Raw genomic sequence first — 23,816 nt, forward strand, 5'->3', positions numbered from 1 at the left:
AGCTCAGAGAGCACCAAGGACCCCTCAAGTATGTGTGTATATAGCCTAGATTGAAAGACTAGACTGGGGACAGATCACCCTGGAGAAGATAGATATAGAGATATATAAACACTTTCTCATCTAGCTAAAAAAAGAAAGAGCCAGGCTGTGGGTTTTAGGATGCAGTGCTTGCTTGCCCAGGAAATCCGCACCTTCTGTGCCAATAGAATAAGGAAGCACCCTATACAAGGACACGGTCTGCGAAATTTACTATGCCTTCCTAGGAATCTGAGACTCACATGTTTTCAAAATGGCGTCAGTTCCCTTAATGCACTGCTTTGCAACCGTCCACATAACCTGCTTCATACGCAGATATAGCCTATGTGCTTTTCGGAGGTCTGTCTTTGGAGAATTCGCACAGGCACCCAAAAACAACCTAATTCTTAGTTGCATTCCCTACCATGGTAAGATGCTACGTACATGTCTGTACATCGCTGCTGCTTGTGACAAACCTGAGTAGCAAAATCTTCAACCATGAGCACATCCTATAATTTCATTCCAGACTGAATTGGAATGGATCGGATCGGATTCCTGGGATCGATTCCAACCCACCCACCCCGGCTAAAACAAGCCTCTTTTGCTTCAAAACCCTGCATTCCAAAATGAAATCCCTCATGCAAATTCCATGACGTATGTGCTCTGTTAAGTTCTGCTCTTTTAATCCAGGCACAGCTACAGACCGGCTTTTTATGCAGAATGCAATTACCGTTCCTCATTTCTTACATAAGCTTGCACCGCACCAACTTTCAGCTAGTGGAACATGGTAAAAGACAACGTGACCAAGGAGTTGTGATTGTGCATCTTGTCGTCCCAATTTAAGACACGTCCCTCTGGGGACCACATCCATGGGGGTAAATGGAGGGATTCTCTCTCTAAAGCAGGCTGTGTGCTTTGACTTGGCCTCTCAAGCTTTACCAGGTCGCATTTAACACAATCACAGGACATTTAAGCTGCTGGATATTCCCTTTATTTTCGCTTTAAGATTCGCCGTGAGGTAGTTATTTCCATTCATCTGCCGAACTGGATTTACAAGACTGGCCCACAGTTAACTCTCTTAGTGAGTCAGTAGTTGTGTTACAAAACTAATCCTAACAAATCAAGATGCCTCTGATGTGGAAGGCATCATGAATTCCATTCGCATTTGTCTTCTCAAGTTCAGGCTAATCACTTCATCCGAACACAAATACCTCTACTCTCAAGATTATTCTGGAGCCGAACACCACCAAGTCTCAAAACCACCCATCCCTAAACGAAGCGCCTTCCAATTTTCCTGAGAATTACGAGAGTCGGTTTACCTCGCCAAAACACCAAACACAGAAGAACATTCTAGAACACGGTTTCCCCAATACGTTCTCAGCTACACAAAAGTTCTGGCACCTTCTCTTTTTATTGTCACGTTAGACGCAAATAAAGACTTGTTAGCTGGTTTGTAATGCTCCGTAGCACCCCTCTTACGGGAAGAGAATTATCTGACGTAGATGGAAAATTAGGAAGCCGAATCGGGGCTTTGAAGGCTGTTTTTTCCAAAGTTATAAACCTCCAGAATATACTTAGTTTTAACCATTTTGAAGTCAGTTTCAAGATTATATGAATGCAGCCACATGCAACCCCATCCTAAATACGTTCACCAGCTTTTATGACTACATGCTTTCTTATCTTCGCTCCGATACGCAGAAACCTAAAATTAATTCCAATTCCTTTTAAGGAGATTGAGGATGGCAAGACCCAGGGCTAAAATCAGTTTAATACATGATTTTCTCCATTTTGTGAAAAAAAAAAGTAATCAATTTTTCTTCTCTGTTGGAAAAAAAAATACCGGAAAAGCATCTTTCTGACTTTTAAAAAAATCAACTGGCTGCTTCCCCAATTTTTTCACTATTCCTTTTTAATGATACGCAATTACTTACTCCTTACTTTTAAGGGGCCAAATACCTCAGAATACTTCTAAGTAACTATTTGTTAAAAAGTGAATGATGTAGTAGAAGCATAGAGCATTTCCAGGTACGCATGTGTATAAATATAATAAAGGCTGTGTCATAATTACAAGCAAAGAGGGAATAAAAAATTAAGATACTTTACTTTCTGCCTTCCTCAACCCTTTTCTCTCAATTATATATAAACCCAGAAGACATATTTTGTCTGGCTTTGGGCCATCCACATCCAAGAAATTTCACAGGGAAAAGCTATAAGCTACGGGAGCTGTAAAACTGCAAAATAAAAGCCAAGTCAACAAGAAGGGAACAAGAAACATGTTTAAGCATACGCAAAGCTGGAAAAAAGAACGGAAGAACTACAGTATCTGTTTACACTCCGACATTACAACTGACCCATTATATTGGTGTTCATAAAGTAGTCCTCGACTTACAAACGTTTGTTTTAGTGACTGCTCGAAGTTGCAACGGCACTGGGGAAAAGGGACTTGTGACCGTTTTTTCACATTTACGACCGCTGCAGCATCCCCAGGGTCACGTGATCAAAATTCAGAGGCTTGGCAACTGGCATGTACTTTATGACGGTTGCCATGACCCGGGGTCACGCGATCCCCTTTTGCCACATTCCGACAAGCAAGGTCAACGGGGAAGCTGGATTCACTCTAACAACCGTGTTACTAACTGCAGCAATTCATTTGGCCCTGTGGCAAGAAAGGTCGTAAAAATGGTGCAAAGCTTAACAACTGTCCTGCTTAGCGACGGATACTTTGGGCTCAACTGTGGTGGCAAGTAGAGGACTACTGGTATGTTGTTCCTTCGTTATCACTTTGAATTACTTTGCCCCGTTATTAATTATTGCTTCTGTTAACCCCTACAGCCTGGGAGGAGCAGGTGGTTTCCCAAGCTGGCCATGAATAAAAATAACATCTGCAGTTCTGCTCCTGCATATCCTTCCTCCCTTTCTCCATCTGCAGTTCACTAATTCCTCCCCTCTGCAGCATGAATAACTCACCAAACGTCTTTCTGAAACTCAAGACTGGGCCGACAGCAATGGAAATCCTCTTTATGTCAGAAGCCGGATGGGGAAATCTCAATCCACTCTGCCAAAGGGAGACACTCCTAACCTCATCATGAAAGCCCCCTAAACAGCCAGGCAGGGCAATCGTGGGGGGAGGGGGGGCAAGGCACTCACATCTGGCTCTCAACTTTTCCTTCCCCCCCAAAAAACGAACACTGCAGAGCCGCCTAAAGCCAGCTGACAGCCCTGTCTCAAGGCAGCAGCTGACCTGACACTTTTTAACACTTTGCACATCCAGCGCCCACACGGGCACGGACACACACACACACACAAAAGGGGGGGGGAGGTTAAGGCAGTTCTCTTTTGCATTTCAGAGCTGGGGTGGTGGTGGAAGGGGATTTCAACAAGAGCCCCCCCCCCACCTTCTTCCCAACCTGCTAGAGCCGGAAAGAAGCTGTAAACCTGGCCAGTCCCTGCTGGGCCAAAGGTAGGGAAAAATTTGCACCTGCCTTACAAGCTCTGTTTTTTTTTTCCTTGCTGGAAGGAAGCCAAAATGAATCAGCCTTCCTGCCCTTTTCTTAAGCCGCCATCACCTCCAGCTGTGTCTGCTCTTCAACTCTGCCAGAGGAGGAGGAGGAGGAGGAGAGTCTTCTAGGGGTGAAGATGGAGAAGAAGAAGAACATTCTGGCAACTTTCTTCTTTAATCTATAAAACACGATATTCCCAATCCAGCGCCTCTGCTAGGAAGTCGCTAGCCGCTAGAGCTTCCCCCCACGCGCGCGCACACACACACACACACACACCCCTCCCCGTTTCCTAGTTTAAGAAACTCTCCCACACTCTGCTAAATCCTCTCAATCCAAACCACCGGCCAGCCCTGGCCTACCTCGCAGGGCCGTCGTTGCGGGGGGGGAAGCCAGCAAGGCAATTCCCCGGCAAAGGCGTCTTCCCCGCGCTTAAGTCTCTTATGTAAGAAGGCGAGGATTATGAAAAGGCACCGACTTCTTCTCCCTAAAAGGGGAAGGGAAGGAATCGGGTCAGCCAAAAGGTTTCTTAACCCTCCCTCCTCCGTCTCCCCCCCCCCCGCCACCCAGTTGCTCTGACCACTAGCCGTCACGTCCTGCAACTTTGCAGACGCCCTCCGCCCTATCACCCACCCACCCATCTTCCAAACCCCCTAAGACGCGGCGCTTTTACCTACGGCCGCTCCGATCTTTTTTTTTTTTTGGTACCCAAAGCAAAAAAAAAAACACGTCCGTGGGAAAATTAGGAAAAGGGGGAGAGAGAGAGAGAGAGGGAGAGAGAGAGAGAACATATATACAGTCGTCATCATGTCCTTGGAAGGCGTCCAAACCGGAGGCCGGATCTCCGAGGCTCCCGGGCACCCGAAGCGGCCGGGAAGAGCGCCACGCCGGGCCGTTCCCGGAGTCGGAAGGAGCAAACGCTCCGGCGAAGAAGAGGAGGAGGAGGAAGAGGAGGAGGAAAAAGAGGAGGGAGTGGAGGAGGAAGAAGAGGAGGAAGGAGGAAGAAGAGGAAAAAAGGACGAATAAGAGGAAAAGAGGACGAATAAGAAGAGGAGGAGGAAAAAGAGGAGGAGGAGGAGGAGGAGGAGGAGGAAGAGGAAAAAGAGGAGGGAGTGGAGTAGGAAGAAGAGGAGAAAGAAGGAGGAAGAAGAGGAAAAAAGGACGAATAAGAGGAAAAGAGGACGAATAAGAAGAGGAGGAGGAGGAGGAGGAGGAGGAAGAGGAGGAGGAAAAAGAGGAGGGAGTGGAGGAGGAAGAAGAGGAAGAAGGAGGAAGAAGAGGAAAAAAGGACGAATAAGAGGAAAAGAGGACGAATAAGAAGAGGAGGAGGAAAAAGAGGAGGAGGAAGAGGAGGAGGAGGAAGAGGAAGAGGAAGAGGAGGAGGAAAAAGAGGAGGGAGTGGAGTAGGAAGAAGAGGAGGAAGAAGAGGAAAAGAGGACGAATAAGAAGAGGAGGAAGAGGAGGAAAAAGAGGAGGAGGAGGAGGAGGAGGAGGAATGGCAGCCTTGATCTGCCCCATCTCGCCGTCTTCCGCCCCCCCCCCACCCTCCCAGCCCCAGCCAGGCCGAAGTCTCCCACATAGCTGTCAAGATTTAACACCCCCCCCCTCCGCCCCCGGACTGGCTGCGGAGGATGGGCTCCGGGGCGGTGCCAGGCAAAAGAGCGCGGGCTTAGGATCGGGGTCTCCGCCGAGCGGTGTTTCCCCTCCGGGCGTCGGGCAAAGGAGCTGTGGGATCGGAGGCTGGCGAGCGCTTTTTGCCGCCGCTCCTCCTCCTCCTCCTCCTCGACGCCTGTTTACCTCGAGTTTGAATTTTATCTGCGCAACATTAGCTGGAATGCGGACATCAGAGGCGGGGTGGAAGCCAGCGAGCGAGCGACGCGCACGCAGCCCCAGAGGGAGCCGCCGGAGCTCCCGCCGAGACGCGTGGCCAAGCCGGGGGGCAGCCGCTGCTGCTCCGCCGCCTCGATCTGGCGCAATCGCTTCGGCCAGCCGGGCTAGGAAAGACCCTCCGCCGATCCCCGCCGAGGAGGGACGGACAGACACCCACCCACCCCCTTCCTCCCTCCTTGCCCGGCTCCGGCTTCCTGGCCAGCCCCGCCACGGACTCCCAAAGCCGACCCGTCAAAGCAGAGATCCAGACTTTGCTGTCGGTGGGACCGGGTTTTAAAAGGCGAGGTCACACGCACACACAACGCACACACACACAAACAAACACCAATACCCACTCAAAACATCTCAGCTCAAAGCAGATCCAGACTTTGCTGTCGGTGGGACCGGGTTGAAAAGGCGAGGTCACACGCACACACAACGCACACACACACACACACGCGCGCACACACGCCAATGCCCACTCAAAGCATCCCAGCATCTGCTCTTCTCCATCCCCATCACCACCCCCACCACCCCCACCCGTCCCCACCAGAATAATAACTTACCTCCGTGCCCACGACGCGCGTGCTTTTCCTTCCCGGCGCCCGAGGTGGGAGGAAAAAGTGGCGTGTCCCGAAATCGCAGCCTTCCCCACCCCCTCAATCCTCCTCTTTCCCACCCCGGGCGATCGTGTGCCGGGATTTTCCGCCCCCCAAATCTTCGCCGCTGCTTTCTTCTCTTCCCCAACCCACCCCCAAAACCCCCCACCCATCCAAAGAAACTCGGGTGGGAGGGAGGGAGGGAGACCCGGTTGGAAACAGGTGCAATTCCCACGCAGGTTTGCGCTGTGCCAATCCTTTCCGAGGCTGGCGAGGAGGGGTCGCAGGGAGGGGGGTGGGTGTCCGAAAGTTGGGTGGGTGGGTGCGTGTGTGAGGGGGGGGGTTTCTCCTTCTCCTGCCCCCTCCCCAGCTTTGCCGCCTCTCCTGCGCCGCTTTTGGCCCGGCCAAAGGAGCAGAAAGCGGACGGAGCAAGTCCCGAAGTTCCAGCGCGGCTCTCCGCCTGCCTGCCTGCCCGCCCGAGCGCCGCGCTGCGCTCCGCCAATGCTCGCCTCTCGCTACAATGTTGTTTCATTATATCGTGGCCATCATGTGACGCCCGCAGGCCTCGCTATGGAAACTTCGGGGACTCCCACGTGACTCGGCGGCGGCGGCGGCGGCGGAGAAGCGAAAGAGAAGCCGGAGGAGAGAAGCGGGTGCCGGAGATGCGCCGCCGCCGCCGCCGCCGCCGCGGGACCCCCGAAAGGGACGCCGCCCCTCCCTCCCTCCCTCCCTCCCTCCCCCCTCCCCCCGTCCTACAGCTCTTCCCAGCGAGCCCGTCTGGCCCAGCCAGGGCGATTCTTAATCGTGGTTTTACCTTAGTTTTAATCTTTCATCTCGTATATATTGCGTTGTCCGTATTATTATTTTTTTTTGGAGAGAGAGAGAGAGAGACAGACAGACAGACAGACAGACACAGAGAGAGAGAGGATATAGATAGATAGATGAGAGAGAGAGAGACAGAGAGAGATAATTGAGATAGATAGACACAAATAGATAATCTTTAATCTCGCATATTGCGTTGTCGGTATATTTTTTGATAGATTTATTTTATTTTTTTATTTTAATTCCATTTATATCCCGCCCTTCTCTGAAGACTCAGGGCGGCTTACAAGCTTAGCAGTAGCCTTCATTCTATGTATATGCCTGCTTATTAGGGCTTTCACACACACACCCCCCAAGCGGCATTATTACAAAGTCAGCTTAATTGCCCCCAGCAATCTGGGTCCTCATTTTACCTACCTCGGAAGGATGGAAGGCTGAGTCAACCTTGAGCCTGGTGGGACTCGAACCTGCACTAATGGCAGGCAGCTGGTGTTACTTAAGGAGGCATTAGCCCACTGCTCCACCAAGGCTAATAATAATAATAATAGTAATAATAATAATAGAGAAGAAGAAGAAGAAGAAGAAGAAGAAGAAGAAGAAGAAGAAGAAGAAGAAGAAGAAGAAGAAGAAGAAGAAGAAGAAGAAGAAGAAGAAGTTGGAAGGGACCTTGGAGGTCATCTAGTCCAAACCCCTGCTCAGGCAGGAAACCCTATACCATTTCAGGCAAATGACTGTCCAGTCTCTTCTTAAAAACTTCCAGTGTTGGAGCATTCACCGCTTCTGGAGGCAGGTTGTTCCACTGGTTAATTGTTCTAACTGTCAGGAAGTTTCTCCTTAGTTCTAGGTTGCTTCTCTCCTTGGTTAGTTTCCATCCGCTGCTTCTTGTCCTGCCCTCTGGCACTTTGGAGAATAGCTTGACTCCCTCTTCTTAACTTAAGAATTTATGATACATGCCACTTTAACTGGATTGGTTAAAAATGTCAGATGTATGACCCAGGGACTTTCAAAAGTTTGTAAGCCATATTTTAGCCAGAAACACATGAGGGTACAGTAAATGGGAATTACAGAGTAGATATTAAGAGCTGGCTTCAAAAAGAAAAAAAAACCTGAACTTACGGATATGTAAGAAAGACAAAAATAATGTTTTTTTCCTTTAGGGAACACGAATTAAATACTGGGGTTTAGGATGAGGAAAAACTGTCTCAGTTAAATCACCTGCGTGGGGGGACCTAGAATGGCAATTGAGCATGAGCCAGCCCTGTTCGGTAGAGGCAAACGAAGCAAATGTGATTTTAGGCGGCATCAACAGAAGTCTAGTTTCCATATTATAATCAGAATGCCTTATTCTGTTCCAAGTCCCATTTCGGAACAATGGGAGTTCTGCTCCCCCTTTAACAGGATACATTAAGCCCAAGCTGAATAGCCATCTGTCAGGGATGTTTTACTTTGGATTCCTGCCCTGAAGGGGTCAGACTCGATGACCTCAAGGTCCTTTTAGACTAATATATATATATATATATATATATATATATATATATATATATATATATATATATATATATATATATATATATATATGCATGCTTGTTTTGATGATTGAAGTTTGAAGATTGTTGTTGTTGTTGTTAGCTGCGAAGTCATGTCCGACCCATCGCGACCCTATGGACAACATTCCTCCAGGCCTTCCTGTCCTCTACCATCTTCTGGAGTCCATTTAAGCTCACGCCTACTGCTTCAGTGACTCCATCCAGCCACCTCATTCTCTGTCGTCCCCTTCTTCTCTTGACCTCGATCTTTCCCAGCATTAGGCTCTTCTCCAGTGAGTCCTTCCTTCTCATTAGGCGGCCAAAGTATTTGAGTTTCCGCTTCAGGATCTGGCCTTCTAAAGAGCAGTCAGGATTGATCTCCTCTAGGACTGACCGGTTTGATCGCCTTGCAGTCCAAGGGACTCGCAGGATTCTTCTCCAGCACCATAGTTCAAAGGCCTCAATTCTTTGGCGCTCAGCCTTTCTTATGGTCCAACTTTCACTGCCATACATTGCAATTGAAGATTGGGGAGACGTAACTACCAAACAATGAGTCTCTTATCATCTTTTTTCCCTGCCTTTTATCTTATTTATGACTAATAGGTACATGCCAGATACTTTATAAAACTTACTGTATATAGCTGAATTTGCTTAGGATGCTTGAGCCTCAATCCATATTAAGCAAACATAATCGATACTCAAATACTGTAAGCAACCAGAGCACATCAAAGCTTGCTCTGTCTTGGGTGGCAAGACAGGGTGGGGGTGGGGTGAGGGTGTTTCTACAAAATAGAGAACCATAAATTTATTTATTTTACGGTTCTGGACACAAATAAATGGAAGGGAAAGATAATGGATACAGCTATTTATTTACTGAAGTATTTATTTCATTAGATTTAAGAGCTGCCCAGCTCCAAAATGATTTATTAGGAAAGGTTAGATTTAAAAAAAATGCAAAAAAATCACAGAAGAAACGATATATACAAACTCCATATATAATGATGATGATGAGATATTAAAAATATTAACACTGTTATTAATAGTAGTAGTAGTAGTAGTAGTAGTAGTAGTAATAGATACAAAACTAACATTGAGATGGTTGAGATCGGGGTGCTGAAGAAAGAAACTGAAGGCTTCAGTTTGGCTGCCCAAGAACCAGCCCTGTAGACCAATTCCACGAAAGCAAAAATTCAACACGCCAGTAACAACAGCAAATGTCGCTTACGCAACGAGAAAGACGGAACAGTGGATTAACTTATCGGTGACTGCAGCAAAATCTCACAACCTGATTATCTACACGATCGAATTGCCAAAAATCATACCTGAAAAGCTTTGTCAGAAGTTTGGGTTTGAATGCAGCAAAAATTACCGGGAACACCAAGTCGACAAACTTCTGGAAAATGATCAGGTCAAGATCTAAAGTCCTATTTTCGGATCCAGACAGACAGACAGACACCTGGCCCACGATGTACCTGACCGTGTGGAAAAGAAAAAATCTGGTTCATTGGTAGTGCAATACCACAAATGGAAAAGAAACAGCTAGAAAAAATGATGAAATACTGTGATCTGCAAATTGAAGTTAAGTGATTATGGAGGAAGAAATCAAAGGTTGTACCAATAGTAATAGGAGCCCTTGGAGCAATACCCCAAGGGTTGCTTAGATACTTGGAAATTTTCAGACCTGAATATTCTGACTTTGCAAAAACAAAACAAAGAAAACTTTTGGAACTGCTTATATACACAGATGTTACCTTAAGAGCAATTAGGCCCTTGGTTAGGACTTGAACTGTTGAGTTTTTACCTGTTCCAGACTGTGAATTGAATTGAATTGAAGATAATAATAATAATAATAATAATAATAATAATAATAATAATAACAATAACAATAATAATAATAAATAATAATAATAATAATAATAATAATTTGTTGTTAGTTGCGAAGTCGTGTCCGACCCATCGCGACCCTATGGACAATGTTCCTCCAGGCTTTCCTGTCCTCTACCATCTTCTGGAGTCCATTTAAGCTCACGCCTACTGCTTCAGTGACTCCATCCAGCCACCTCATTCTCTGTCGTCCCCTTCTTCTATTGCCCTCAATCTTTCCCAGCATTAGGCTCTTCTCCAGTGAGTCCTTCCTCCTCATTAGGTGGCCAAAGTATTTGAGTTTTAGCTTCAGGATCTGGCCTTCTAAAGAGCAGTCAGGGTTGATCTCCTCTAGGACTGACCGGTTTGATCGCCTTGCAGTCCAAGGGACTCGCAGGAGTCTTCTCCAGCACCAGAGTTCAAAGGCCTCAATTCTTTTGCGCTCAGCCTTTCTTATGGTCCAACTTTCACTGCCATACATTGCAACTGGGAAGACCATAGCCTTGACTATACGCACTTTTGTTGACAGGGTGATGTCTCTGCTTTTTAGTGTGCTGTCTAGATTTGCCATGGCTTTCCTCCCGAGGAGCAAGCGTCTTTTAATTTCTTGACTACAGTCCCCATCTGCAGTGATCTTGGAGCCCAGGAAAATAAAATCTGTCACTACCTCCATTTCTTCCCCATCTATTTGCCAGGAATTGAGAGGGCCGGATGCCATGATCTTGGTTTTCTTAATGTTTAGTTTCAACCCAACTTTTGCACTCTCCTTCTTCACTCGCAACAAGAGACTCTTCAGTTCCTCTTCACTTTCTGCCATTAGAGTGGTATCATCTGCATATCTTAGGTTGTTGATATTTCTTCCAGCAATCTTAATTCCAACTTTTGATTCATCTAGCCCTGCCTTTCTCATGATGTGCTCTGCATATAAGTTAAATAGGCAAGGCGACAGTATACAGCCTTGCCGGACTCCTTTCCCAATTTTGAACCAATCAGTGGTTCCGTGTCCAGTTCTCACTGTTGCTTCTTGGCCCGCATATAGGTTTCTCAAGAGACAAATAAGATGTTCTGGTACTCCCATCTCTTTAAGAACTTGCCACAGTTTGTTATGATCCACACAATCAAAGGCTTTAGCATAGTCAATGAAGCAGAAGTAGATGTTTTTCTGGAACTCTCTAGCTTTCTCCATGATCCAGCGTATGTTGGCTATTTGATCTCTAGTTCCTCTGCCTCTTCGAAATCCTGCCTGTACTTCTGGTAGTTCTCTATCCACATACTGCTGGAGTCTAGCTTGTAGGATTTTAAGCATAACTTTACTAGCATGAGAAATGAGTGCAATGGTGCGATAGTTTGAACATTCTTTGGCACTGCCTTTCTTTGGAATTGGAATGTAAACTGATCTTTTCCAATCCTGTGGCCACTGTTGAGTTTTCCAAATTTGCTGGCAAATTGAGTGTAGCACTTTTACTGCATCGTCTTTTAAGATTTTGAATAGCTCAGCTGGAATACTGTCACCTCCACTAGCTTTGTTGTTGCTCAGCTTTTCTAAGGCCCACTTCACTTCACATTCTAGGATGTCTGGCTCGAGGTCAGTGACCTCATTGTGATTATCAGGGACATTAAGCTCATTCTTGTATAGTTCTTCTGTGTAATTTTGCCATCTCTTCTTAATCTCTTCTGCCTCTGTTAGGTCCCTGCCATTTTGGTCCTTTATCATGCCCATTTTTGCATTGAACGTTCCCGTCATCTCCCCAATTTTCTTGAAAAGATCTCTGGTCCTCCCTATTCTATTGTTTTCTTCTATTTCTTTGCACTGTTCATTTAAGAAGGCATTCTTATCTCTTCTAGCTATTCTCTGGAATTCTGCATTCAATTGGGCGTATCTTTCTTTTTCTCTCTTGCCTTTTGCTTCCCTCCTTTCCTCAGCTATTTGCAAAGCTTCCTCAGACAGCCATTTTGCTTTCTTGCATTTCTTTTTCTTTGGGATGGTTTTGGTTGCTACCTCTTGTACAATGTTGCGAACCTCTGTCCATAGTTCTTCAGGCATCCTGTCTATCAGATCTAATTCCTTAAATCTATTTGTCACCTCTACTGTATATTCAATGGGGATATGATTTAATTCATACCTGATTGGCCTGGTGCTTTTCCCTACTTTCTTCAGTTTAAGCCTAAACTTTGCAACGAGAAGCTCATGGTCTGAGCCACAGTCAGCTCCTGGTCTTGTTTTTACTGACTGTATAGAGCTTCTCCATCTTTGGCTGCAGAGCATATAGTCAATCTGATTTCTGTGTTGACCGTCTGGTGATGTCCATGTGTAGAGCCGTCTCTTGGGTTGTTGGAAAAGAGTGTTTGCTATGACCATCGTATTCTCTTGACAAAATTCTATCAGCCTGTGCCCTGCTTCATTTTGTACTCCAAGGCCAAACTTGCCTGTTATTCCGGTTATCTTTTGGCTTCCTACTTTAGCATTCCAATCCCCCATGATGATAAGGACATCATTTTTTGGTGTTAGTTCTATAAGGTGCTGTAGGGCTTCATAGAACCGGTCAATTTCATCCTCTTCAGCACCGGTGGTTGGAGCATAGACTTGGACTACTGTGATATTGAATGGTTTGCCTTGGATTCGAACTGAGATCATTCTGTCATTTTGAGGATTGTATCCCAGTATTGCTTTTCCTACTCTTTTATTGACTATGAAAGCTACTCCATTTCTTCTGAGGGATTCTTGCCCGCAGTAGTATACCTGATGGTCATCTGAATTAAATTCACCCATTCCTGTCCATTTTAGCTCGCTGATACCTAAGATGTCGATGTTCAGTCTTGTCATCTCTTGTTTGACCACGTCCAGCTTTCCTTGATTCATGGATCTTACATTCCAGGTTCCTATGGAGAAAAAATCTTTACAGCATCAGACTTTCCTTTCACCACCAGATACATCCACAGCTGAGCGTCCTTTCAGCTTTGGCCCAGTCGCTTCATTCTTTCTGGCGCTACTAGTACTAGCCCTCTGCTCTTCCCCAGTAGCATATTGGACGCCTTCCGACCTGAGGGGCTCATCTTCCAGCGTCATATCGTTTTGCCTTTTGGTACTGTCCATAGGGTTTTCATGGCAAAGATACTGGAGTGGGTTGCCATTTCCTTCTCCAGTGGATCACGTTTTGTCAGAACTCTCTGCTATGACCTGTCCGTCTTGGGTGGCCCTGCACAGCATAGCTCATAGCTTCATTGAATTACGCAAGCCCCTTCGCTACGACAAGGCAGTAATCCATGAAGGGGAATAATAATAATAATAATAATAATAATAATAATAAATAATTAAAAATAATAAAAATAATAAAAATAAAAATAATAAAAATAAAGAAACTGTGTGATTATGGATGAAACGTGTAACAGGGATACCCATTGTCATCGGGGCACTGGGAACTATGTCCAAAAACTTTGCAAAATACATCAAGAAACTGCAGCTTCCTGCAATAACTCCAGCAAAGCTACAAAAAACTGCGCTACTCGGAACATCTTACATTTTAAGGAGATATCTGGTTGATACCTAGGATGCTGGCAGCAGCCCGTGTCAACCATTAGTGCCAGTCAATTTGAGTGTTCAGTTGATTGAGTTTCATGTTTAATGAATAAAAGTTTTATAATAATAATGATAATAATAATAATAATAATAATAATAATAATAATAATAATAATAATAATAATAATAATAATAATAATATTAGTATAAGACTGAGAGGAAACAGCAAAATAGTCCATCAAGAAGGGGGGAAAAGAGAGAAAAGGCAGATATTTAAGATAGAGGAGAATATTTTCTCTTTCACAACCATCTTGCAGTGTAGGCCTAGTAGAGATGGGTGTATGATGTTAGACAAGGGATGGCTATTAATGGAATAGTCACACAAGGGTGGGCAATTGTGGCCCCATTATGACCTGTGGACTTCAACTCCCAGAATTCCTGAGCTGGTTCAGGAATTCTGGGAGTTGAAGTCCACAGGTCGTAAAGGGAGCACAGTTGCCTGTAACAGAGGCAAATCTGAATTTCTCATTTCTCCCATGATTTTTTTTAAAAAAACCCAGCAACTTGGAAGTTGTACAGTCATATGAGTTCATCATGTCCTAGCACATCTGGAAAGCAAACACTGAAGAAAGACTGTTCTAATAAATTATTTTCTTGGAGATCACAGCTCTGACTCCATGTTGAATCCATTAGGATAATAATGACAGTGTCCCATTGAATACCAGGCCCCATGACAGCACAATTTCTCATGTGAAGAAATAATAATATGGTCCCGATCGAAAAGAATGTTTGTAGCTACCAAAATACCAATGAAGAATATTTGTAGCTCAGGACTGAACTGTGGGGTCCTTGGTGCTCTCTGAGCTTGGCTGTTTTCTTGCAGATGTTTTATTACCAAGCTAGGTAACATCATCAATGGTAGAAGGGAATGTGGTTTGGGGGGGAGGAGGAGGAGGACTGCGGGGTCCTTGGCTGTTTTCTTGCAGACGTTTCTTTACCCAAATAGGTAACATCATCAGTGCTAAAAGAGAGTGGTATTTGTTGGCTTTTTAAAATAAGAGCAAGCCTCACTCCCTTCTAGCACTGATGATGCTACCTAGTTTGGTAATGCAATGTCTGGAAGGAAACCACCAAGCTCAGAAAGCACCAAGGACACCCCCCCCCACAATAATAATAATACAGCTGTGACTGTTACTAGCATTCTTATAACCATCATTTTTGTTGCATGGGACTGGTGTTGTACCCAATATTGGCCACATCTGCCTCTGAAGAGAACAGCTAAGAATCAGCTGGCATCACGGATTCGTAGAAGGTGTCTAGATGACATCTAAAGTCCCTTCCAATTTCAATTGAAATTTCCAATTTCAGACAACTTGAGCAGGGATTTGAACTAGAAGACCTCCAAGGTTCCCTTCCAACTCTGTTATTCTGTCATTCCAGCTCATCCAGTCCAGTCCCACTCTGTGGCCTTTGGAGGACTATTCCAACGCATTCATGATAAAAATCATCCAACCCTTCTCTGAAAACCTCTAGGGGATGGGATGCCAGCACCATCCTAGGCAGATATTTGCTTCCCAAATGCAGGAAAGGACCCAAACCATCCATATGTGCTGCCCATTGGAAAGCGGATTTGAAATAATAGCAAGATAATAATAAAAACAACAGGAGCACCACTTGGCATTGACAAATCCACCATTGGTCAATTGCAAAAGGCAGTTTTATCAGAATAGCTTACATCCTGAGATGATGCCTCTAACATCATCAAACATCTAAATCTGCCTATCTTAGGTCATTGAAAAGGACTCGAATCGGTAGGCAAAAATGCCAACTCTAGAATGAACATTTGGATGACCATGCAAGAACCATATTAATCATCATCATGGCAGCCGAAGGATGTAAGTTATTCCAAGCAAAGCTGCCTTTTGCAATTGACTGATGGGCATTGACAAAATCACCAGCGCTCAATTGCAAAAGGCTGCTTTACTGGGAACAGCTTACATCCTGCAAGGTTACCTTGAACACAACCACTTCTGCTTATCCCAAATCCTTGAGAAGGACTCAATAGCTCAATCTGGTCTGAACATCTGGATGACTGTTTACGGAGATTCTCAAGTCATCCAGGTCATGGTTTCCGCAAAGGTGCTTTTTCAAAAGGCGAACAGGACTTTGTTTTTCCTTGAAGACGTTTCACTGCTGATCCAAGAAGCTTCTTTAGTTCTGGACCGTCTGACCAACTAAAGAAGCTTCTTGGATGAGAAGCGAAACATCTTCAAAGAAAAAACCAAGGCCAGTTGCCTTTTGAAAAAGCACCTGTGGGACATCTGGCTGCCTGGGCGATGAATCAGACTAATGACAAGAAAAAGGAGTCCCCACTTGAGGGGACCCAAAACAATTCGGGGAGGGTGGATGGGGTTTAGGAGAGGCTTAACTTTCAACCCCCTATCCAGGTATGTAAAATTTGGGGGTGGTTCTTGTAAAATCTGACTTGCTGTAATCCTTCGCCTTTGGAAGCCAAAGGGGAGTGGGACTCTGCTTGGATTCCCAGCTCCCTTCCCTCGGTGCTGTTCTGACTGTAGTGCTGAAGCCAATGAAAGAAGAGGCAGTCAAGCTATTCTCCAAAGCACCCGAAGGCAGGAGAAGAAGCAACGGATGGAAATTAATCAAGGAGAGAAGCAACCTAGAACTAAGGAGAAACTTCCTGACCGGGAGAACAATTAACCAGTGGAACAACCTGCCTCCAGAAGTGGTGAATGCTCCAACACTGGAAGTTTTCAAGAAGAGACTGGACAGCCATTTGTCTGAAATGGTACAGGGTCTCCTGCCTGAGCAGGGGGTTGGACTAGGTGACCTCCAAGGTCCCTTCCAACATCATCATCATCATCATCAAACTTTTATTCATAAAATATGAAACTCAATCAACTGAACACTCAAATTGACAGGCAGTAATGGTTGACACCGGTTGCTGCCGGCATCCTAGGTATCAACCAGGTCTCTCCTTAAAATGTAAGATGTTCCGAGTAGCGCAGTTTTTTGTAGCTTTGCTGGCGTTATTGCAGGAAGCTGCAATTTTGTTGATGTATTTTGCAAAGTTTTTGGACCTAGTACCCTGTGCCCCAATGACAATGGGTATCACTGTTACTGTTGTTGTTGTTGTTGTTGCGGCATTTCTGTACTGATGGGGCCATAATCTATATATTTAAGCTCAGTCTGTGTATCTGCCTTCTTTTCTCTCCTTCCTCTGGATTGTAGATGCTGAACAATTTGGAAAGAGGTTTAGAAAGTTGGGAAAAGAGAATTCCCCCCCAGGAGGCATCTAGAAGAGGGGCTTCTCAAGCAAATAAGATGATGAGAGGCCCAGAGACTGAAACATATGAAGAACGGCTGCAGGATTTGGGTTTGCCTAGTCTAGAGAAAAAAAGGACTAGGGGGGGACATGATAGCAGTCATCCAGTATTTGAGGGGCTGCCACAAAGAAGGGGGGGCAACTTATTTTCCAAAGCACCAGAAGGCAGGACAAGAAACAATGGATGGAAACTAATCAAGCAGAGAAGCAACCTGGAATTGAGGAGAAACTTCCTAATAGTGAGAACAATTAACCAGTGGAACTACTTGCCTCCAGAAGTTGTGGGTGCTTCATCACTGGAGCTTTTTAAGAAGAGACTGGATAGCCAAGTGTCTGGGTCTCCTGCTTGAGCAGGGGGTTGGACTAGAAGACCTCCAAGGTCCCTTCCAGCTCTATTCTGATTAAGATGTGTGGAGTTCAACTCCCAGAGTTTAATTCAGTTCTGGGAATTGAAGTCCACCCATCTTCAAGCTGCCGAGGTTGAAAAACACTGGCCTGGAATTTCCAACCAACTACATACTTGGTCTGAAAACCTTCAATCCATCTCTTCTGGCGAAAAAAGCAAAACGGAAATCACTAAAGCCCATTTAGCCTCAATTGATTAAGCTGGTGTCACAGCTGGGAATGTCACGCCTCTCTCTCTCTCTCTCTCTCTCTCACGCACACACACACTCTTCCAGCAGCACAAATGCAACGCGGAGAACAGCCTGTCATCACCCCGCCGAACCTCCGCAGTGGTTCCTTCTGACAGCATCACTTCTTTTTCTCCTTCCCTTCCGTCATGCAAAATAAATACCTTTTGGCTGCCCCATCAGCAGCAAGAGCCTAGAGTTGCGATATCTGATTAGAGAGAGGCAGAAATCTGTTTTATTGTGTAATGTAACTTTTTCATAATGTCATCTGGCAGGGCAGTAAAAAACAAAGTTCCTTCATGGGTATTTCAGCGTCCTTCTGCCACTCCGTTCTGACAAGAACAGGAAATACCCTTTTTTATTTGGGCCTTGACACCCGGGATGTGGTTGTAAAAAGGGGTGGTTGTTTTTTTTTAATCTGAAGTTGATAATATCCTCCAGAGAAATGGGGCTGCCCGATTTTGTTTAGAATAGAATAGAATAGAATAGAATAGAATAGAATAGAATAGAATAGAATAGAATAGAATAGAATAGAATAGAATAGAATAGAATAGAATAGAATAGAATAGAATAGAACAGAACAGAACAGAACAGAACAGAATAATGAATGGAATAGGGAATAGAGAATACAAAATATAATAGAATTAGAATAGAGGAATAGAGAATAGAATGGAATGGAACGGAACGGAATAGAGAATAGAAAATAGAATAGAATAATGAATGGAATAGGGAATAGAGAATAGAACAGAATAGAATAGAGAATAGAGAATAGAGAATAGAGAATAGAGAATAGAATAGAATAGAATAGAATAGAATAGAATAGAATAGAATAGAATAGAATAGAATAGAATAGAAAATAGGGAATGGAGTGGAGTGGAGTGGAGTGGAGTGGAATGGAATAGAATAGAATAGAATAGAATAGAATAGAATAGAATAGAATAGAATAGAATAGAATAGAATAGAATAGAATAGAATAGAATAGAATAGAATGAAACGGAACAGAATAGAATAGTGTAGATGGATGGAAACTAATCAAGGAGAGAAGCAACACAGAACTGAGGAGAAACTTCCTGATAGAACAATTAACCTGTGGAACAGCTTGCCTCCAGATGTTGTGGGTGTGCCATCACTGGAGGCTTTTAAGAAGAGACTGGACAGCCACTTGTCTGAAATGCATCTCCTGCCTGAGCAGGGGGTTGGACTAGAAGACCTCCAATGTGCCTTTCAGCTCTGATTGATTGGTTGACGTGCTGAGCCACTGCATTATGCTGAAAACAGAATTTCAGCCCTTGACTTTTTATGCTAACTTACAGCACACATCGAATAGCAATAGCAATAGCTCCTAGACTTATATACCACTTCACAGTGCTTTACAGCCCTCTGTAAGCAGCTTACAGTCAGCCTATTCCTCCCCCTAACAATCTGGGCACTCAATTTACCGACCTCGGAAGGATAGAAGGCTGAATCAACCTTAAGCCGGTCAGGATCGAACTGCTGGCAGTGGGCAGAGTTAGTCTGCAATACTGCATTCTAACTACTGCACCACCACAGCTTCCTTCCTTCCTTCCTCCCTCCCTCCCTCCCTCCCTCCCTCCCTCATTTTCTTCCTGGCAATAGCACTTAGACTTATATACCGCTTCACAGTGCTTTACAACCTTCTCTGAGCAGTTTTACAGAGTCAGCCCATTGCTCCCCCAACAATCTGGGTCCACAATTTACGGACCTTGGAAGGATGGAGTCAACCTCTAAGCTTATCTGTTCAGAAACAGGAGCCTTTGAGTACTGGAAAATGGAAGGGCTCAGGAAAAGTGAAGAATCGGTTCCTGAGAGTCGCTGGGAGCTGTCCACAGCTCTGGAAGACAAACGGGGAGGGCTTGATCTCAATTCTTCGGGATGCTTTTAGAGACTAGAATGGCTGATGAGCAGGAGGCAGCATTTCACCGGCCTTGGTTGATGATAAAAACAAAAAACAGAGTGGGATTGGAAGAGGGACAGAGAGGATTCTTTTATGAACCATCTTGGGATGATGTTTCTCAACCTCAACACCTTTCAAGTGCATGAACTTAGAACATAGAATAATAGAGTTGGAAGGGGCCTTGGAGGTCTTCTAGTCCACCCCCTTGCTCAAGCAGGACACCCTCTACCATTTCAAACAAATGGTTGTCCAGTCTCTTTTTGAAAGTGGTAGAGCATCCACAATTTCTGAAGGCAAGCTATTCCATTGGTTGATTACTCTAGTTCAGGGGTCTTCAAACTTGGCCCTTTTATGACTTGTGGACTTCAACTCCCAGAATTCTTCAGCCAGGCACGCTGGCTGAGGAATTCTGGGATATGAAGTCCACAAGTCATAAAAGGGCCAAGTTTGAAGGCCCATGCTCTAGTTCAGGGGTAGGCAACCTTGGCTCTTTTATGACTTGTGGACTTCAACTCCCAGAATTCCTGAGCCAGCATGGCTGGCTCTGGAGTTCTGGGAGTTGAAGTCCACGAGTCATAAAAGAGCCAAGGTTGCCTACCCCTGCTCTAGTTGATTGCATCTAGTTGATTGAAGTCATTACCCAACTAGGTAACATCATCAATGCATTAACCCTGATGACGTTATCTAGTTAGATAATGAAACGTCTGCAAGAAAACCTCCACACTCGGAGAGCACCAAGGAGCCCACAGTTCAACTCTGAGCTACAAATATTCCCTTCTACTAAGGTAGGTATGTGGGGCCCTTTGTGCTCCATGGCTGCAGATTGTCGAACCCTGAATTCAGTAGGATAAAAAACCTTCGGGTTGCAAGATAAATCTGTGTGGACTGCAGTTGAACCCAAAATCAAATTCTTACCTGTCTGTCAATAAATCCCAGTGAACTAGCAGTTGGATTAGCACAATTCCAGTTAACCCAGACAGATTTAAAAAAAGAAAGAAAAAAGAATCCTAGCAACTACAAAACTCTAGGTTTTGATCTTCCTATGAAAAATATTTTAACTGGGAATTAGCCCCTGGTGCCCGCCTAGCCAGTTGGCTTAGTTTATAGCTTATTTATTTGTCCCAAAGCTGCTTTTCAAGAGGCAACTGAATACCAGATAGGTAAAGGTAAAGGTTCCCCCGCACATGCGTGCTAGTTGTTTCCGACTCTAGGGGCCGGTGCTCATCTCCGTTTCAAAGCCGAAGAGCCAGCGCTTGTCCGAGGACGTCTCCATGGTCATGTGGCCGGCATGACTAGACGCCAAAGGCGCACGGAACGCTGTTACCTTCCCACTGTAGTGGTCCCTATTTTTCTACTTGCATTTTTACGTGCTTTCGAACTGCTAGGTTGGCAGAAGCTGGGACGAGTAACAGGCGCTCACTCTGCTACGCGGCACTTGGGATTCAACCCGCCAAACTGCCGACCTTCTGATCGACAAGCTCAGCGTCCTAACCCACTGAGCCACCGCGTGCCTTATGAATACCAGATAGAATACAGAATAATAGAGATGGAAGGGACCTTGGAGGTCTTCTAGTCCAACCTCCTCCTCAGGCAGGAGACCCTAGTGACTATAGTACCATTCCAGACAAATGATTGTCCATTCTCTTCTTTAAAACCTCTAGCGATGGGAGTACCCACAAGCCATTCCACTGATTGTTTGTTCCCAATGTTAGGAAGCTTGTCCTTAATTCTAGGTTTGGAAGGTGAACAAAAAATGGCTAAGGTCAGAGACCACAGTCCCTCCCTCTCTCAGCCCAACTCCACCTCATAGGATGGTTGTTGGTGTGTGTGTGTGTGTGTGTGTGTGTGTGTGTGTGTGTGAAACAGGAGGAGAAAGGAGTATATTTCCCCCCTTTGAGTTATTTATAAAAATAATAAAAGGCAGGATATAACAAAAGTGGGCAACCCCTTGTCTGAAATGGTATAAGGCAGGGCTCTTCAATCGTGCCTGGCTGAGGAATTCTGGGAGTTGAAGTCCACAAGCCATAAAAGGGCCACATTTGAAGACCTCTGGTATAAGGGCTCCTGCTTGACAGAATAACAGATTTGGAAGGGACCTTGGAGGTCATCTAGTACAACCCCCTGCTCAGGCAGGAGACCCTATATACCATTTCAGACAAATGGCTGTCCAGTCTCTTCTTGAAAACTTCCAGGGTTGGAGCACCCACAATTTCTACTGGCAAGTCGTTCCACTGGCTAATTGTTCTCACTGTCAGGAAGTTTCTCCTTAGTTCCAGGTTGCTTCTCTCCTTGATTAGTTTTCCATCCATTCTTGTCCTGCCTTCAGGCGCTTTGGAGAATAGCTTGACCCCCTCTTCTTTGTGGCAGCCCCTCAAATATTGGAACACTGCTGTCATGTCACCCCTTGTCCTTCTTTTCTTTAGATTAGAATAGAATAGGGACCTTGGAGGTCTTCTAGCCATACCCAATTCCTTGCAACCGGTTCTTCGTGTGAATGAGAAGCGGAAACGTCTTCAGGCAAAGAAAAAAAAAACCCCAACTCCGTTTGAAAAAGCCCCTTCGAGAACAACCAAGCCCTGGATGACTGAGAATCTCCAGAGACGTTTAGAATATGGAATAGAACAGAGCTGGAAGGGACATTAAGGGGTCTTCTAGTCCAGCCCCTCACCCCCTCCAAGCAAGAGAATCTATACCCCCCCCCGTTTATTCCTTCCCCCAATTTATCGTTCCACTGAGGGGGCAAACTTAGAAAATGGGTGCGACTCGGGAGCCGGGGAGGAATAGGTCGTGCGAAGGCAGCCCATCCTGCCGGGGCGCAAGAGATTCGCCTGGCACGTAAAGGCCGTCTCCGTCGGAAGGGACGCGCTGTTCCCTCCGCTTCCTTACATAATAAAGGAAGGCTGCGCGGAACAAATCGCCCCCAGCTGATGCCTACTCAGCTTTTCCTCGGACGTAAAGCCAGTCGGGCTTCAAAGTTGCTTATGCATCGTCTGCTCTCCTTTCTCTTTCTCTCCTCCTTCCCCCACCCCTCCTGCTTTTTTTTGGGGGGGGAGGGCGGGAGGAAGGGGGAGGGGAAGGAAGAGGAGGCTTCCAAATAAATAAATAGATAGATAGACAGAGATAGATAGATAGATAGATAGATAGATAGAAAGATAGAAGGAAGATAGATAGATAGATAGATAGATAGATAGATAGATAGATAGATAGATAGATAGATAGATAGATAGATAGATAGATAGGAATGGATAGATAGATAGATAGATAGATAGATAGATAGATAGATAGATAGATAGATAGATAGATGATAGATAGATAAGATAGATAGGAATAGATAGATAGATAGATAGATAGATAGATAGATAGATAGATAGATAGATAGATAGATAGATAGGAATGGATAGATAGATAGATAGATAGATAGATAGATAGATAGATAGATAGATAGATAGATAGATAGATAGATAAGATAGATAGGAATAGATAGATAGATAGATAGATAGATAGATAGATAGATAGATAGATAGATAGATAGATAGATAGATATCCTCCACCGGAGTCAATTATGCCTTGGAGACACAATCAAGCCAGATCCCGCTTTCTACTTGCACCGCTCCGACCTCCTCCCCCCCCCCCAGTTTTGCTGTGTCATTTCAGAAAATGACTTGGTCACAAGATTAGAGAGCGGGGGTGGGGGTGGGAGGAGGAGGGGGCGGGGGAGGGGAGAAGGAACGCAAAGTGAAGCGAAAGGGCGCGCAGCCAAAGAGAGAATTCCAGCCTGGCTTCTTTCCTTTCCTTCCCTTCCCTTTCCTTCCGGGCGAAGCGAAAAGGGGTGGCAAGGCTTCTGTCGGAAGGGAGAGAAAAGAAATGTAGGGTTCTTGCAAAGCTGGGCTAGGAATCCGATGGAGGGTGGGGGAGTAAGTCGGAGGGAGGAAGGGCGTGGCCAAAGATTCAGCACCAAAGCTGGGAAGATGGAAAGGCAGGAAGGAAGGAAGGAAGGAAGGAAGGAAGGAAGGAAGGAAGGAAGGAGACAGAGAAGGAGGGAAATAGGGAGGCTAGCAGGCAGGGAAGGAAGGAAGGAAATGGATGGATGGATGGATGAGAGGGAAGGAGGGAGAAGGAAGGAAGGAAGGAAGGGGAGAGAGGAAGGGAAAGAGGGAAGCAGGCAGGAAAGGAAGGAAATGGATGAGAGGGAGGGAGAAAGGAAGGGAGGGAGAAGGA

At 45.3% G+C, this 23,816-nt stretch overlaps 2 long non-coding RNA genes across 3 annotated transcripts in view; one reads left to right on the forward strand and one right to left on the reverse strand.

The window, feature by feature from the left end:
* The window catches only part of LOC308670312, a 123,938-nt gene extending 119,723 nt beyond the window's left edge, over window positions 1–4,215 (reverse strand). The window contains exons 1-3 of one of the 2 annotated variants that reach the window (XR_014026988.1): window positions 4,186–4,215; window positions 3,875–3,999; window positions 3,582–3,639 (exon numbers count right to left, since the gene is read on the reverse strand). This is a non-coding gene — a long non-coding RNA (uncharacterized lncRNA). Of the gene's footprint in view, window positions 1–3,581; window positions 3,640–3,874; window positions 4,161–4,185 lie in introns of those variants that run through there. The other variant, XR_014026989.1, reaches the window with a different exon arrangement.
* LOC308670313 overlaps window positions 1–23,816 on the forward strand; it is a 605,733-nt gene that overhangs the window by 92,173 nt on the left and 489,744 nt on the right. The window lies entirely within an intron of this gene.

This window comes from Vipera berus, assembly GCF_964194415.1.
Source record: "Vipera berus genome assembly, chromosome: 6".
Classification (NCBI taxonomy): Eukaryota; Metazoa; Chordata; class Lepidosauria; order Squamata; family Viperidae; genus Vipera; species Vipera berus.